Here is a 15,784-nt window from a genome sequence, read left to right on the forward strand (position 1 = left end):
ATAAGCAATCATCTTGCTTCTGTGTGTACAAGCAGAGGTCTTGCTCCTATGCATATAACCAGCGGTCCTGCTTCTGTGTGCTTAAGCAGTGGTCTTGCTCCTGAATGTACAAGCAGAGGTCTTGCTCCTATGTGCATAAGTAGTGGTCTTGCTCCTGAATGTACATGCAGAGGTCTTGCTCCTACGCAAATAAGCAGTGGTCCTGCTTCTGTGTGCATAAGCAGTTGTCTTGCTCCTGAATGTACAAGCAGAGGCCTTGCTCCTACGCATATAAGCAGTGGTCCTGCTTCTGTGTGCATAAGCAGTGGACTTGCTCCTGAATGTACAAGCAGAGGCCTTGCTTCTATGCATATAAGCAGTGGTCTTGCTCCTGAATGTACAAGCAGAGGCCTTGCTCCTGCGCACATAAGCAGTGGTCCTGCTCCTGAATGTACAAGCAGAGGTCTTGCTTCTATGCATATAAGCAGTGGTCTTGCTTCTGTGTGCATAAGCAGTGGTCTTGCTCCTGAATGTACAAGCAGAGGTCTTGCTCCTACGTGCATAAGCAGTGGTCTTTCTCCTACGCATATAATCAGTGGTCTTTCTCCTACGCATATAATCAGTGGTCTTGCTTCTGTGTGCATAAGCAGTGGTCTTGCTCCTACGCATATAAGCAGTGGTCTTGCTTCTGTGTGCATAAGCAATGGTCTTGCTCCTGAATGTACAAGCAGAGGCAACGCTCCTACGCGCATAAGCAGTGGTCTTGCTCCTGAATGTACATGCAGAGGTCTTGCTCCTAAGCATATAAGCAGTGGTCCTGCTTCTGTGTGCATAAGCAGTGGTCTTGTTTCTGAAAGTACAAGCAGTGGCCTTGCTCCTACGTGCATAAGCAGTGGTCTTGCTTCTGTGTGCATAAACAGTGGTCTTGCTCCTGAATGTACAAGCAGAGGCCTTGCTCCTACGCATATAAGCAGTGGTCCTGCTTCTGTGTGCATAAGCAGTGGTCTTGCTCCTGAATGTACAAGCAGAGGTCTTGCTCCTGTGCATTTAAGCAGTGGTCTTGCTTCTGTGTCCATAAGCAGTGGTCTTGCTCCTGAATGTACAAGCAGAGGTCTTGCTCCTATGCGCATAAGCAGTGGTCTTGCTCCTGAATGTACAAGCAGAGGTCTTACTCCTAGGCGCACAAGCAGTGGTCTTGCTCCTGAATGTACAAGCAGAGGTCTTGCTTCCACGCATATGAGCAGTGGTCCTGGTTCTGTGTGCATAAGCAGTGGTCTTGCTCCTGAATGTACAGGCACAGGTCTTGCGCATAAGCAGTGGTCTTTCTCCTGAATGTACAAGCAGAGGTCTTGCTCCTACGCATGTAAGCAGAGGTCTTGCTCCTCAATGTATAAGCAGTGGTCTTGCTTCTGTGTGCATAAGCAGTGGTCTTGCTCCTGAATGTACAGGCACAGGTCTTGCTCCTACGCATATAAGCAGTGGTCTTGCTCCTGAATGTACAAGCAGAGGTCTTGCTCCTACGCATATAAGAAGTGGTCTTGCTTCTGTGTGCATAAGCAGTGGTCTTGCTCCTGAATGTACAGGCACAGGTCTTGCTCCTACGCATATAAGCAGTGGTCTTGCTCCTTAATGTACAAGCAGAGGTCTTGCTCCTACACGCATAAGCAGTGGTCTTGCTCTTATGTGCATAAGTAGAAGTCCTGCTACTTTGTGCATACACAGTGGGGTCTTCCTTATGCCACTAAAACACTGCACTCTTCTGAAGAGGTTTGCAACCAATATATCAGCGAGGCGATCTCCAAAACCAATGAATGACTAGAGATCCCCAATGAATGCAGGAAGTCACGGGTTGTCCTTGAGGTTAATGATGATCTGGAACGATACATTACATAAGCACACAAAGCACCCACTTTGCTGAGGCACTTGTGCCATGGTCTCCAGTGACTTGAAGCAAAGGTGGGGGCTACCATTGGAAAGGTTTGGCTGTCTGAACCTCTTCTGCCCTGGCTGGCTCTGACAGTAGACCTGAAGCCAGGTAAGCTGATGGCTGCACACTAAAGCCATCCTAACTGTTTCTGTGAATGGCAGACAGTAACATCATGCAAGGATATTGTGTTATCATCCTCAAAATGACGCACAGAGCTCTCGTCCGTTCTCTTTTACAAGCATCATTGTCGTAATCCAGGAATATGACGTAACACCACACAGGACCTGGTGGAAATGACAAGACCCAGTAGTGATTGGGCCCTGTGAAAGGCACTTCGTGACTCTGCAACAAAGGACTTAGTTGATGCATCATTTTATTAATAGAGCGGGCATAACTTGTGCAATTAAGTGTAGTGTAATCACTTGGAATTACCTAAGAATTCTGCGAGATTATGCAGGATTATGCAAGAAGAGTGATTCTGCATTTAGCTCTATTTCTTAGTGCACAAATGCACCCCTGCGGATACAACTAGCGAGCGCAAGCAGCTGCTCTCACTCGCCAAATGTGCTCTTGTGGTAGGATTTGTTCCCCCAAATTACGTGAGCAGGAGTCTTTAATCAGCCTCCGCTTGTCCTCACCCTCCACCACCCAACCCTTAGTGATCCTCAGTGGGCGATCAAAATCCTCGAGCAGGCCCTTGTTTATCCTCAGAGACCCTCAGCCGGGCTACAGTCCTCTTCTCCAGACATATCCAGCTTCTCCTAAGAGTGTCATCCAGTCTTTAGACACCATGGAGCTCATTTACAAGCTCCTTGTCGCTCCGGACACTCCAGTGACACTGTGCCCTGCTCCATATTTCCAAGGCGGCTTTACGCCACTTTTCAAGGCTTTACTTGGCCTTGTAAATATGGGCCACCCCAACGCAGTTTTCTGTGGCAAAGGGGCATGCAATGGGTGTTGCTGTGGGCATAACCACGCATAACCCATTGCTTTTTGACAGAAAACGTAAACCTGAGGAATCCTGCAGCACACATCGAAGGAGCAAATCACCATTAATGATTGTTTTTGTGAAGGAAGGTGGCCCTTCCTGCACATAAACAATCACCTCCCCAACGCACGCATCCTTGCACTGTGGCACAAGTGTGGCTGCGTTGGTGGTAGGCAGCTGATTTAGAGCTGGCAGAAACACAGGGATGCGCTGTGTTCTGGTAAATATGGTGCTTCTCTGTGTTTTGGAAATGACGCACCTTGGCGCAGCAAAATTGCTTTCGGCACCGCGCTGTGCCATTTCCTCGTAAATAAGGCCCAATGGGTGGTTCTTAGACATCAGTTCAGCAGGTCCTCAAACACCAGCCGTGATCTGGTCCACAATTGGCCAAATATGTACTCGTCTTCTGTGAGCAGGATCAAGTTATCACCACTCCCTTTCCCCACCAGCTCCCCACTAGCATGTCCCCTGCACAAACATGAGGCTTAATTATGTGAAAATCCAGATGAATGTTCCAGGTGAAGGGAAAAGAAACGAAGCATCCATTGGCGAGGAGTTCCCTCAGCAAACATAACAGTGAAATTCACAAGCTCCTCACCTCTCTCCATCTTGACTGCCTTTTTGCCACTGAGACTTGGGCATTGGAAGGTTCGGGCCCCGATTCGGTAGCCACAATTTGCGCAGGCTGTGCCACATCACTGCAAGATCACCTTGGCCAGAGAAAGGGCAGCCTGGCAATCATTATTAGGGACTCATTTAATTGCACTTCAGAAACTGTCGTGCTCCACGCTTCAGAAGTCACAGGGGTGACCTCTTTTAGACTGAAACTTTCTGACAACCCCGTATTCACTGGTCTTCTAGTTTTGCACCCTCCAGGCCCACGTTATGAGTTCCTTGAAGCTTGGTTTCAAGTGCGTGAGCCCTTGTTGGCCCAGCAAACGTTTGCCGTTCTTACAAATGTCAATCTTCATTTAGAAGACACACCTAATGGGGGCTCTTTAGCCTCAATAACTTTATGTTGAACTGTACCTTCTCTCAAGTGGTAAAAGTCCCCACTCACATAGCGGGCACACTCTAGATGGCATTTTTTCTCATTTGTGTGCCTTGACATTCAATGAAGCCATCTCGCTTAGTTTGGTGGATCACAATTGTAGGAAACTGCCCTCTTTTTGGCCTGGTTCCAGCACCTTTTGCCTGCTGTCAGTGTGTTTTGCACTCTGGGGGTTCCTTAGAGGACCCCAGCATTGCGCCTACCAGTCTTTCAGGGTTTTCCAGGCAGTCCGCACTGCTGCCACCCCTTAGACAGGTTTCTGCACTTCTGAACAGCTCAAGCAGAGGAAGCGGACAAAGGATTTCCTTTTGGAGAGGGAGGCAACACCCTCTCCCTTTGGAAATAGGTGTTACTTGGCTTGGGAGGGGCAGCATCCCCAAGCTACCGGTGTGCTTTGAAGGGCACATTTGGTGCCCTTCTTGCACCAGTCCAAGGACACCAGGTCCCTGCTCTGGCGCAAAACTGGACAATGGAGGGGTGGTGCCCAGAGCTCCTCCAGATGGCCACTTGATTCTGCCATCTTGAATCCAAGGTGGGCAGAGGCCCCTGGGAGCGTCTGAGTGGCCAGGCCAGGCATTTGATGGCACAGCCCCCTCCTGATAGGTTGGCACCCTGCTAGGTGACCAATCCCCCTTCCTGGGCTATTTAGTGTCTCCCTCTAGGGTGGGTCCTCAGATGTCACTTGCAGGATTCCAGCAGGACTCCTCTGCATTTTTTTCTTCATCTTCTGGCCACTGGGACTACAACTGGACCTTCCAGGAACCGACAATCTGCAACTGCAGTAGTGACTCTGCTTTGTAACATTGTTTCTCCTTCTCCTTCCAGCAACTGCAACATTTCCCCAGGTGTGCATCCTCTGGGGGTGATGAGTCTTTAGCCTGCACAAGAAGTAAGAAGGCATCTCCCTTGGAGTGAAGGAGTCACTCCCCTGCATCCGCAGGCACCAACTGCAATGATGACCGGCTGCGTGGATCTTCTCTTCTCCAGAGCTGTGTGGATCCTGCATCATAGGTGGTGGTCTGCACTGGTTCCCTTTGTCTTCTATACCAGCTCTCCAACTTGGGAGACGGTAAGCCCTTGCCTTTCCTTGCAGGACAGTGCCCCTGTGAACCGTGATTCTTGCAGCTACCAAGCCTTGTTTGTTCCTCCTCCAAGTGATTTTCTGGCTCCGTGTAGCCCAAGCCCTCAGCATTCATTTCTGTAAAGCACAGTCTCTTGTCTACTTCTCCAGCGAAGTGGAGCACTCTTCAATTGTGCTGAGTGGGCCTCGCTGCGACTCATATGCCTGCTGCCCGTAGGTCACCTATGGGTGCTGCCTCCTCTTCTTGTGCCTCTCCCAGCTGCTGAGGATCACCTTGGACTCCCCTCCTTGGGTTGAGTCCCCTGGGTTTTTACTGGTCCTCTTCAGCCTTGCAAAACCTTCTTCTCTGACTCTTGAATTTGCCAAGGCTTGTTGGTGGTTTTCCAACACGACTGACTGACTGCATCATGACCACCGACATGGGACATCACTTGCATCACTTCCGGAACTACTCTTTTGCTCCTGTGCTGCACTGTTGACTTTCTTCATCCACCGTCGACCTGGTCCTGCATTCCCAGGAGGGTGGGTAGTGGCTCCTGCCACAGCCGGACACTCCAACTGGAACTGGACTTTGTCCCCTCCCTTTGCAGGACCTCTTCTGTCAGGATCCACCTTTGGCTTGCTCCAGTCTTGTCTGGGTCTTGCAAAGTCCTTTTCCAGAGTTCTCCTGTGGGTTTGGGGAAAAAGGAGGTATTTACCTCTGCTCTCCTGGTCGCTGGGCGGCACCCTGGTACTTACCTTTTGGGATTTCTAATTCCTCCAGCTCCCTTCTATTGATTCCACTTCCCTGGGTGGGGGCCTGACTTTCCATTCCACTTTCTTAGTATATGGTTTGGTCCCCCCGGGGCCGTCAGTACTTGCTATTGCTTTCACTGTTTTCTATTGCCTTTTATCCAAATTCCTGACTTCTAATATGTACATAATAGTGTGATTACTCACCTCCAGTTGGGGTATTTTCTATTTAGTATTTTAGTGCTTGTGTAACTATAATAAAGTACCTTTATTTCTGTAACACTGAGTATTTTCTTTCATGTGTGTAAGTGCTGTGTGACTAAAGTGGTATTGCGTGAGCTTTGCATGTCTCCTAGATAAGCCTCGGCTGCTCATCCACAGCTACCTCTAGAGAGCCTGACTTCCTGGATACTGCCAACACTTCACTAAGAGGGGCTACCTGGCACAAGGAGATAATGCCATAGGTGCTCACCTCACGCCAGGCCAGCTTCCTTTAATAATGTTGTCACTTTTAAAGTTAGCTGCCTGTCACTGCTGCCTAAGGTGAGGGGTTTGGTATCTTCTAAGCCAAAGTTAATTGGAGAAAAATCACTTCTGATGGCTTTGAACAGGCACATAACCAGGCTCATATTACTGCAGGCACTCCACCTGATCTCTCAGCTGAAGGCTTTCAGAATTGGATATGGGCTTCCTTTGACATTGTCCTGATCTCTCAGCTGAAGGCTTTCAGAATTGGATAGGGGGCCTCCCTTGACATTGTCCTGATCTCTCAGCTGACGGCTTTCAGAATTGGATAGGGGCCTCCCTTGACATTGTCCTGATCTCTCAGCTGACGGCTTTCAGAATTGGATAGGGGGCCTCCCTTGACATTGTCCTGATCTCTCAGCTGAAGGCTTTCGGAATTGGATAGGGGGCCTCCCTTGACATTGTCCTGATCTCTCAGCTGAAGGCTTTCAGAATTGGATATGGGCTTCCCTTGACATTGTCCTGATCTCTCAGCTGAAGGCTTTCGGAATTGGATAGGGGTCACTCTTGATATTGTCCTGATCTCTCAGCTGAAGGTTTTTAGAATTGGATGGGGGTCACTCTTGACATTGTCACTCCTCTGACAACCAAGCGCTGCACCAGATCCAAACCCTCCGCGCCCTGGTTTACAGGCGATCTAAAAAAGCTGCAGCGGACTGGTCCTAGGCAAGTGGCAATTGGAATGTGACACCATTGACAAGGGAGGGGCACAAAGCTCTTATGCATCAATATAAACTTGCCATCCTCCCTGCTAACTCTGCCTTCTATTCAGAAAAGTAAGAGTAGGAGGTGGCTCTTCTAAGGGACCTCTCAGGGTAGTTAAGGAGCTGTCTCAGCCACTAATTCCAGGACTCACTGACCCTTAACAAGAGTTCTGCAGCAAACATGCCATTTACTCCTGAGGCGACATTGTTAGCGTCTATTCTGAATTCCCCTCTTCTGTCAAACGCATGTTTTGATGGAAGCAATTGCCTTCTCACCCGGGCCTTCTACATTGTCCGTTTTCCCCTTACTTCTGTACAGACCACCGAGGACCTCCTAATGAATCTCAGGCTGGCCTCCCTGTGGACCCTTGTCCACTAAAACCCTGCAGTTGGCTCCTGATTGCATTTCCAGGACTCCACGGGGAGGCTCAATCATGTCCTAGGTTCAGGTATTTTTTCCAAAAAGTGTGGAAGGAAGCTACTGTTATTCTACTTTGCAAAAAAGCTAATGTTGACCCTGATGCCATGAAAACCTTCTGCCCTATGTCACGTCTGCCCACACCTGCCAGCATATGGGACAAGTATCTTAACCAGGAACCAGTGAAGCTCATTGCCACAGGTGGCATTCCTGATCCTTCTCGGAATGGCTTTAGAAGTGGTCATAGCACAGAGACAGCACTCGCCTCCACCACTGATAGCATCCTGTGCCTGGATGGTCAGGGCGAGGCGGCTGTCCCCGTGCTGGCACGTCTCACTCGAAGCCCGGTGCACCAACGTCATCAGGCTGGTGCTACCAGGAAGGCCCTTGATCTTTGCCATTCCTTCCTTACCAACCAGGTGCAAATTGTCAGTTGTGGTGGCTCTAAAGCTAAGATTTAAGACCCCCTTGTGCCACTTTAGCGCTGCCTTATTGTCATTTTTTTATGCTAAAGTGGTGCTAGGGTGGCTTTTTCCCCACGCCACATTCACAAAGTGGTGCAATGCATACATTGCGCACTTTACAACCCTTTGTGCCACATTGTGCATGAGCCATGCATAATGTATGCAAAGAGGACGTTCGGGTGCAAGGAGGCCCGCAAAAATGGCACAATGACATCTACAGGATTTCATTGTGCCAATCTTGGCGTCATTTTTAACGCCTGCTGAAAGCGTGCGTTAAAAGGACGCACCCGTTGGAATCAATGGGCCTCCTTGCACTTTGCTCCACTAGTGTAAACATTTTTATGCTAGTGGAGTAAAGCGCCCCAGTAGCGTCAAACATTTTGGCGCTATTGTTCCTAATAGTGCCACGGTGCGCCGTATCATCAGTACGGCGCACACATCGTGAGGTTATAGGGGTGCAGGGGGGCGCATGAAAAGGGGCGCTGCTCTGGGTGCAGCCCCACTTTTCTTAAATTCGGCTCTTAGTCTTCGATGCAGGGTTCCTCAGGGGTCCCCGCTTACCCCCACTCTTTTTTTTATCTGTATGTCACCCCGCTTCTCAAACTGTTGTACTCTTTCATATGCTGACGACACACAGATCATTGTATCCATCTCTGATAATGTGGCCTCTCTAGCTAACAGGTTTAAAATTTGCATGACCAGGATAAACATCTGGATGGAAGAAAATTGTCTAAAACTTAATACTGATAAAACGGAGGTCTTGGCGTTCGGTTCTCAAGAATCTATATCGACCAACAGGTGGTGACCAGAGGAATGTGGCCCTTTACCTGCCCCTGTGAAAGCGACTAAAAATCTCGGGTTAGCTTTGACACCTCTCTGAATTTTGAGTAACCGGTTAATGGACTACGAGTACACCCCTCCACATACTCAGGACTCAGAGGCTTTTCCATTTATTCCACTTGGACTGCGTCACTCGGTGGTCATTCCTTTAATCTCCTCCAGACTGGACCGCTGCATGCCCTTTACCTGAACAGTAAAGCCTCCTCGCTGAATAGGTTGCAAGTGGTACAAATGTGGCTGCTCGCCGCCTTCTCAGCACCCCTAAATGAGTGTCCCTCAGAGAGGGCATTCCTTCTCCACACTGACTCCCTTAGGAAGAGGATCTCCTTTGAAGCAATTTCCCTGGTCTTTCTAGCCCTTTATCATGAGGACTCTAAACACCCCTCTGCGCTTCTCAACTGGTATGTTCCAGGCAGGTCACTCAGATCTTCCCCAGGTAGGTCATTCATAGAACGCCTTGGGTGTGGCTTCGAGGTAAGACCTTCACGGTGACCTTACCAGCTCCTGGAGGGTAAGTGAAGGAATATTCACAGATTGTGGTTGGTCCCTGTTAAGAGAATGATGCTGACATAACATTTGTAATTATTGATGATTTATTTAAAGTTCAAATGGAAAATGAGCTTCTAGTGATAATAAATGCATCCACTCAGAACCAGGTGGCTCCATCGCAAGATGTTCTCTTAGTGACAGAATAATTCCTCTCCCAGTCATAAGGTTCATGAGTTAAAAAGATTGACTATTCCTGAGCGTCATCATCTTGAACTTGCAATAAAACTGCACACAAACTGTTCTTTCAGCAGAAACAATCTGTTCAATAAATTTCTATGATGATCTCAGTGACAAAATAGAAGCTGTAAAAACCTTTGTCAAATTGTCATTGAGTAATCCCAACAGAGTTTTATTTCTATCAGTTTCCATCCACGAGAGCATAGCTGTTCTCTTCCCCTTCTTGTGCTCTCAGTTTGAACCCCGCTGGGCTGGATACAGACAGAATATGTTTCTGCAAGTTCACCTTTTGTAAAGCATTTCTATGCACAAGTGGCAACATTTTCCATAGGACTATGCAAAAGTTGCACAAGAATGTAGCTTATGAGTCCATTCTCCAGCCCAGTGAGCCTTTACCTTATTTTCTGGGCACCACTTAGTTTACTGGAAAAGTAATGCCCCCCCCCCCCACCCCAACCATTGGATTGTTTTTTCGGCCTGACTGCGACCCTTCAAAAACATTTGTTGCAGGGACTGCAATTGTGGTGCCTGTTTACCACACCAGGTAACTATAACATCCTGTGTTAAATATCTGCAGCTCAAACCTGCCAGGACTTTACAGGTGACACACGCTTGGTATTTACTGGAACATTCGGATTTATGTGCAGAAAGGACCGAATCGGTGCCTAATTTGTAAATGAATGAGTGCCGGGGCCCAAAGCTCTGCCCAGACGGATACGGCCGACGCAGCTACGAGTCAGCGAGCCGAATACAAAACTGAGTAGGCTTCAGTTCACCTCAGGCCTCCTCAACCCACTACCAGACACTCCCTGCCCCTTTATCTCACTCTTGCAGCTTCCTGCGTTCCCCCTTTATGACGGGTTTTCCACCTTTGTCTTCCTCTGTCTTTCTGCTTTTTGTGTTTTTCTCTCCCTTGTTCCGGGTGAAAGTTTGATGGGGGAAAATAAGTGCTGGTGCCCAAAAATAAGTGCCATGGCCCCCACCGGCAGCCTCCGGCTCAAATTAAGGACTGACCAGAATTATGTTACTCATCATAAATTTGAATGGGTGATAATTAATTCACCCGAATAAATTCCAAACACTTTGGCTATTCTGTATGTTACCACAGGAGGTAGCAAGTGCCCGGCAGCTCATCTGTAAAGAAGGCGGAAACTTGACTCACTGGGCTTAGCACAGGGGGTCCGTGGATCAGATCAGTGGTACTCGCCGCAGATCTCCTGCCCAATGGTCAGTGGTACTTGCCGTGGATCACATCCCGAGGGTCTCCCGGGGGTGGGAGTGCAGGCTGTCAGTAGAACTCGCCATAGATGCCCACCCAGGGGTCAGTGGCACTCACCGCAGATGCCCGCCCAGGGTCAGTGGTACTTGTTGCAGATCATATCCCAGGGATCATGGTGGGGGCAGAGGGGGGCAGTGGAACTCGCCACAGATGCCTCACCCAGAGTTAATGCTTCTTGCTGTGGATCCCTGCCCAGTGTCAGTGGTACTCGCTGTGGATCCCTGTCAAGAGTCAGTGGTACTCACTGTGGATCCCTGCTCAGAGGTCAGTGGTACTCACTGTAGATCCCTGATCAGGGGTCAGTGGTACTTGCTGGGGATCTCTGCTCAGGGGTCAGTAGTACTCGCTGTGGATCTCTATAAACGGTCAGTGGTACTCACTGTGGATCCCTGCTCAGAGGTCAGTGGTACTCGCTGAGGATCCCTGTTCAGGGGTCATTGGTACTCGCTGTGGATCCCTATCAAGGGTCAGTGGTAGTCACTGTGGATCCTTGCTCAGAGGTCAGTGGTACTCGCTGTGGATCCCTGCTCAGGGGTCAGTGGTACTCACTGTGGATCCCTGCCCAGTGTCAGTGGTACTCACTGTGGATCTCTGTCAAGTGTCAGTGGTACTTGCTGTGGATCCCTGCTCCGGGGTCAGTGGTACTTGCTATGGATCCCTGCTCAGGGGTCAGTGGTACTCGCTGTGGATCCCTGCTCAGAGGTCAGTGGTCTTGCTGTGGATCCCTGTTAAGGGGTCAGTGGTACTCGCTGTGGATCCCTGTTAAGCGTCAGTGGTATTCACTGTGGATCCGTGCTCAGAGGTCAGTGGTACTCGCTGTGGATCCCTGCTCAGGGGTCAGTGGTACTCACTGTGGATCCCTGCCCAGTGTTAGTGGTACTCGCTGTGGATCTCTGTCAAGTGTCAGTGGTACTCGCTGTGGATCCCTGCTCAGGGGTCAGTGGTACTCGCTGTGGATCCCGGCTCAGGGGTCAGTGGTACTTGCTGTGGATCCCTGTTCAGGGGTCAGTGGTACTCGCTGTGGATCCCTGTCAAGGGTAAGTGGTACTCGCTGTGGATCCCTGTCAAGTGTCAGTGGTACTTGCTGTGGATCCCTGCTCAGGGGTCAGTGGTACTTGCTATGGATCCCTGCTCAGGGGTCAGTGGTACCCGCTGTGGATCCCTGCTCAGAGGTCAGTGGTCTTGCTGTGGATCCCTGTTCAGGGGACAGTGGTACTCGCTGTGGATCCCTGCTCAGGGGTCAGTGGTACTCGCTGTAGATCCCTGTCAAGGGTCAGTGGTATTCACTGTGGATCCGTGCTCAGAGGTCAGTGGTACTCGCTGTGGATCCCTGCTCAGGGGTCAGTGGTACTCACTGTAGATCCCTGCCCAGTGTTAGTGGTACTCGCTGTGGATCTCTGTCAAGTGTCAGTGGTACTCGCTGTGGATCCCTGCTCAGGGGTCAGTGGTACTCACTGTAGATCCCTGCCCAGTGTTAGTGGTACTCGCTGTGGATCTCTGTCAAGTGTCAGTGGTACTCGCTGTGGATCCCTGCTCAGAGGTCAGTGGTCTTGCCGTGGATCCCTGCTCAGGGGTCAGTGGTACTTGCTATGGATCCCTGCTCAGGAGTCAGTGGTACTCGCTGTGGATCCCTGCTCAGAGGTCAGTGGTCTTGCTGTGGATCCCTGTTCAGGGGTCAGTGGTACTCGCTGTGGATCCCTGCTCAGGGGTCAGTGGTACTCGCTGTGGATCCCTGTCAAGGGTCAGTGGTATTCACTGTGGATTCGTGCTCAGAGGTCAGTGGTGCTCGCTGTGGATCCCTGCTCAGGGGTCAGTGGTACTTGCTGTGGATCCCTGTATAGGGGTCAGTGGTACTCCCTGTGGATCCCTGTCAAGGGTCAGTGGTACTCGCTGTGGATCCCTGTCAAGTGTCAGTGGTACTTGCTGTGGATCCCTGCTCAGGGGTCAGTGGTACTTGCTATGGATCCCTGCTCAGGGGTCAGTGGTACTCGCTGTGGATCCCTGTCAAGGGTCAGTGGTACTCGCTGTCGATCCCTGTCAAGTGTGAGTGGTACTTGCTATGGATCCCTGCTCAGGGGTCAGTGGTACTCGCTGTGGATCCCTGCTCAGAGGTCAGTGGTCTTGCTGTGGATCCCTGCTCAGGGGTCAGTGGTACTCGCTGTGGATCCCTGCTCAGGGGTCAGTGGTACTCGCTGTGGATCCCTGTCAAGGGTCAGAGGTACTCGCTGTGGATCCCTGTTCAAGGGTCAGTGGTACTCGCTGTGGATCCCTGCTCAGGGGTTAGTGGTACCCACTATGGATCTCTGCCCAGGGTCAGTGGTACTTGCTGTGGATCCCTGCTCAGGGGTCAGTGGTCCCCACTATGGATCCATGCCCAAGGTCAGTGGTACTTGCCACGGATGCCAGTCCAGGGCTCAGTGGTACTCACGGTGGATCACTGCTCAGGAGTCAGTGGTACTCGCTGTGGATCCCTGCTCAGGGGTCAGTGGTACTCGCTGTGGATCCCTGTCAAGGGTCAGTGGTACTCGCTGTGGATTCCTACCCTCGCCCAGATCCCCGCCCAAGGGTCACGGTACTGGCTGCGGTACATCAGACTGCCCTACTCTACCGTACATCGCTGCTGACCTCCACCGGCTGCATTCCGTAGTGTCACAGCCTGCAGGGTTGGGGACACTCACTTCCTCCCCGCTGCCCAATCGGAGCCTGCATTAGAAGACACGCCGTGGAGCACCTCTACACCTCCAGCATGACCCACCTCACACAGGGGTGAAGTACTAGTGCACACCCTCCCTTAGGGGTGACCCAGGCATGCTGGTGTCCTAACAGGTGAAGGTTTGATGTATTTGTACCACTCCTGCTAGAAGACACCCCCTGTTGTCCCTCAGCTGCCGTAAGACACTACCGTCTGGTACTTAAACAAACCCGGTGTGCCCTCGAAGACCCTTGGTGTACCCTCAGAGACCCTTGGTGTACCCTCAGAGACCCTTGGTGTGCCCTCAGAGACCCTTGGTGTACCCTCAGAAACCTTTGGTGTGCTCTTGGAGACCCTTGGTGTGCCCTCAGAGACCCTTGGTGTGCCCTCAGAGACCCTTGGTGTACCCTCAGAAACCTTTGGTGTGCTCTTGGAGACCCTTGGTGTGCCCTCAGAGACCCTTGGTGTGCCCTCGAAGACCCTTGGTGTACCCTCAGAAACCCTTGGTGTGCTCTTGGAGACCCTTGGTGTGCCCTCAAAGACCCTTGGTGTGCCCTCAGAGACCCTTGGTGTGCCCTCAGAGACCTTTGGTGTGCCCTCAGAGACCCTTGGTGTGCCCTCAGAGACCCTTGGTGTGCCCTCAGAGACCCTTGGTGTGCCCTCGAAGACCCTTGGTGTGCCCTCAGAGACCCTTGGTGTGCCCTCGGAGACCCTTGGTGTGCCCTCAGAGACCCTTGGTGTGCCCTCAGAGACCCTTGGTGTGCCCTCGAAGACCCTTGGTGTGCCCTCAGAGACCTTTGGTGTGCTCTTGGAGACCCTTGGTGTGCCCTCAGAGACCCTTGGTGTGCCCTCAGAGACCCTTGGTGTGCCCTCAGAGACCCTTAGTGTGCCCTCAGAGACCCTTGGTGTGCCCTCGAAGACCCTTGGTGTACCCTCAGAAACCTTTGGTGTGCTCTTGGAGACCCTTGGTGTGCCCTCAGAGACCCTTGGTGTGCTCTTGGAGACCCTTGGTGTGCTCTTGGAGACCCTTGGTGTGCTCTTGGAGACCCTTGGTGTGCCCTCAGAGACCCTTGGTGTGCCCTCAGAGACCCTTGGTGTACCCTCAGAAACCTTTGGTGTGCTCTTGGAGACCCTTGGTGTGCCCTCAGAGACCCTTGGTGTGCCCTCGAAGACCCTTGGTGTACCCTCAGAAACCCTTGGTGTGCTCTTGGAGACCCTTGGTGTGCCCTCAGAGACCCTTGGTGTGCCCTCAGAGACCTTTCGTGTGCCCTCAGAGACCCTTGGTGTGCCCTCAGAGACCCTTGGTGTGCCCTCAGAGACCCTTGGTGTGCCCTCAGAGACCCTTGGTGTGCCCTCGAAGACCCTTGGTATACCCTCAGAAACCTTTGGTGTGCTCTTGGAGACCCTTGGTGTGCCCTCAGAGACCCTTGGTGTGCTCTTGGAGACCCTTGGTGTGCTCTTGGAGACCCTTGGTGTGCCCTCAGAGACCCTTGGTGTGCCCTCAGAGACCCTTGGTGTACCCTCAGAAACCTTTGGTGTGCTCTTGGAGACCCTTGGTGTGCCCTCAGAGACTCTTAGTGTGTCCACAGAGACCCTTTGTGTGCCCTCAGAGACCTTTGGTGTGCTCTCGGAGACCCTTGGTGTGCCCTCAGAGACCCTTGGTGTGCCCTCGAAGACCCTTGGTGTACCCTCAGAAACCCTTGGTGTGCCCTCAGAGACCTTTGGTATGCCCTCAGAGACCCTTGGTGTGCCCTCAGAGACCCTTGGTGTACCCTCAGAAACCTTTGGTGTGCTCTTGGAGACCCTTAGTGTGCCCTCAGAGACCCTTGGTGTGCCCTCAGAGACCTTTGGTGTGCCCTCAGAGACCCTTGGTGTGCCCTCAGAGACCCTTGGTGTGTCCTCAGAGACCCTTGGTGTGCTCTTGGAGACTCTTAGTGTGTCCTCAGAGACCCTTTGTGTGCCCTCAGAGACCCTTGGTGTGCCCAGGAGACTCTTGGTGTACCCTCAGAAACCCTTGGTGTGCCCTCAGAGACCTTTGGTGTGCTCTTGGAGACCCTTGGTGTGCCCTCAGAGACTTTTAGTGTGTCCTCAGAGACCCTTGGTGTGCCCTCAGAGACCTTTGGTGTGCCCTCAGAGACCTTTGGTGTGCCCTCAGAGACCTTTGGTGTGCCCTCAGAGACCCTTGGTGTGCCCTCAGAGACTCTTAGTGTGTCCTCAGAGACCCTTTGTGTGCCCTCAGAGACCTTTGCTGTGCCCTCGAAGACCCATGGTGTATCCTCAGAAACCTTTGGTGTGCTCTTGGAGACCCTTGGTGTGCCCTCAGAGACCCTTGGTGTGCCCTCAGAGACCCTTGGTGTGCCCTCAGAGACCTTTGGTGT

This window comes from Pleurodeles waltl, chromosome 8, assembly GCF_031143425.1.
Source record: "Pleurodeles waltl isolate 20211129_DDA chromosome 8, aPleWal1.hap1.20221129, whole genome shotgun sequence".
Lineage (NCBI taxonomy): Eukaryota > Metazoa > Chordata > Amphibia > Caudata > Salamandridae > Pleurodeles > Pleurodeles waltl.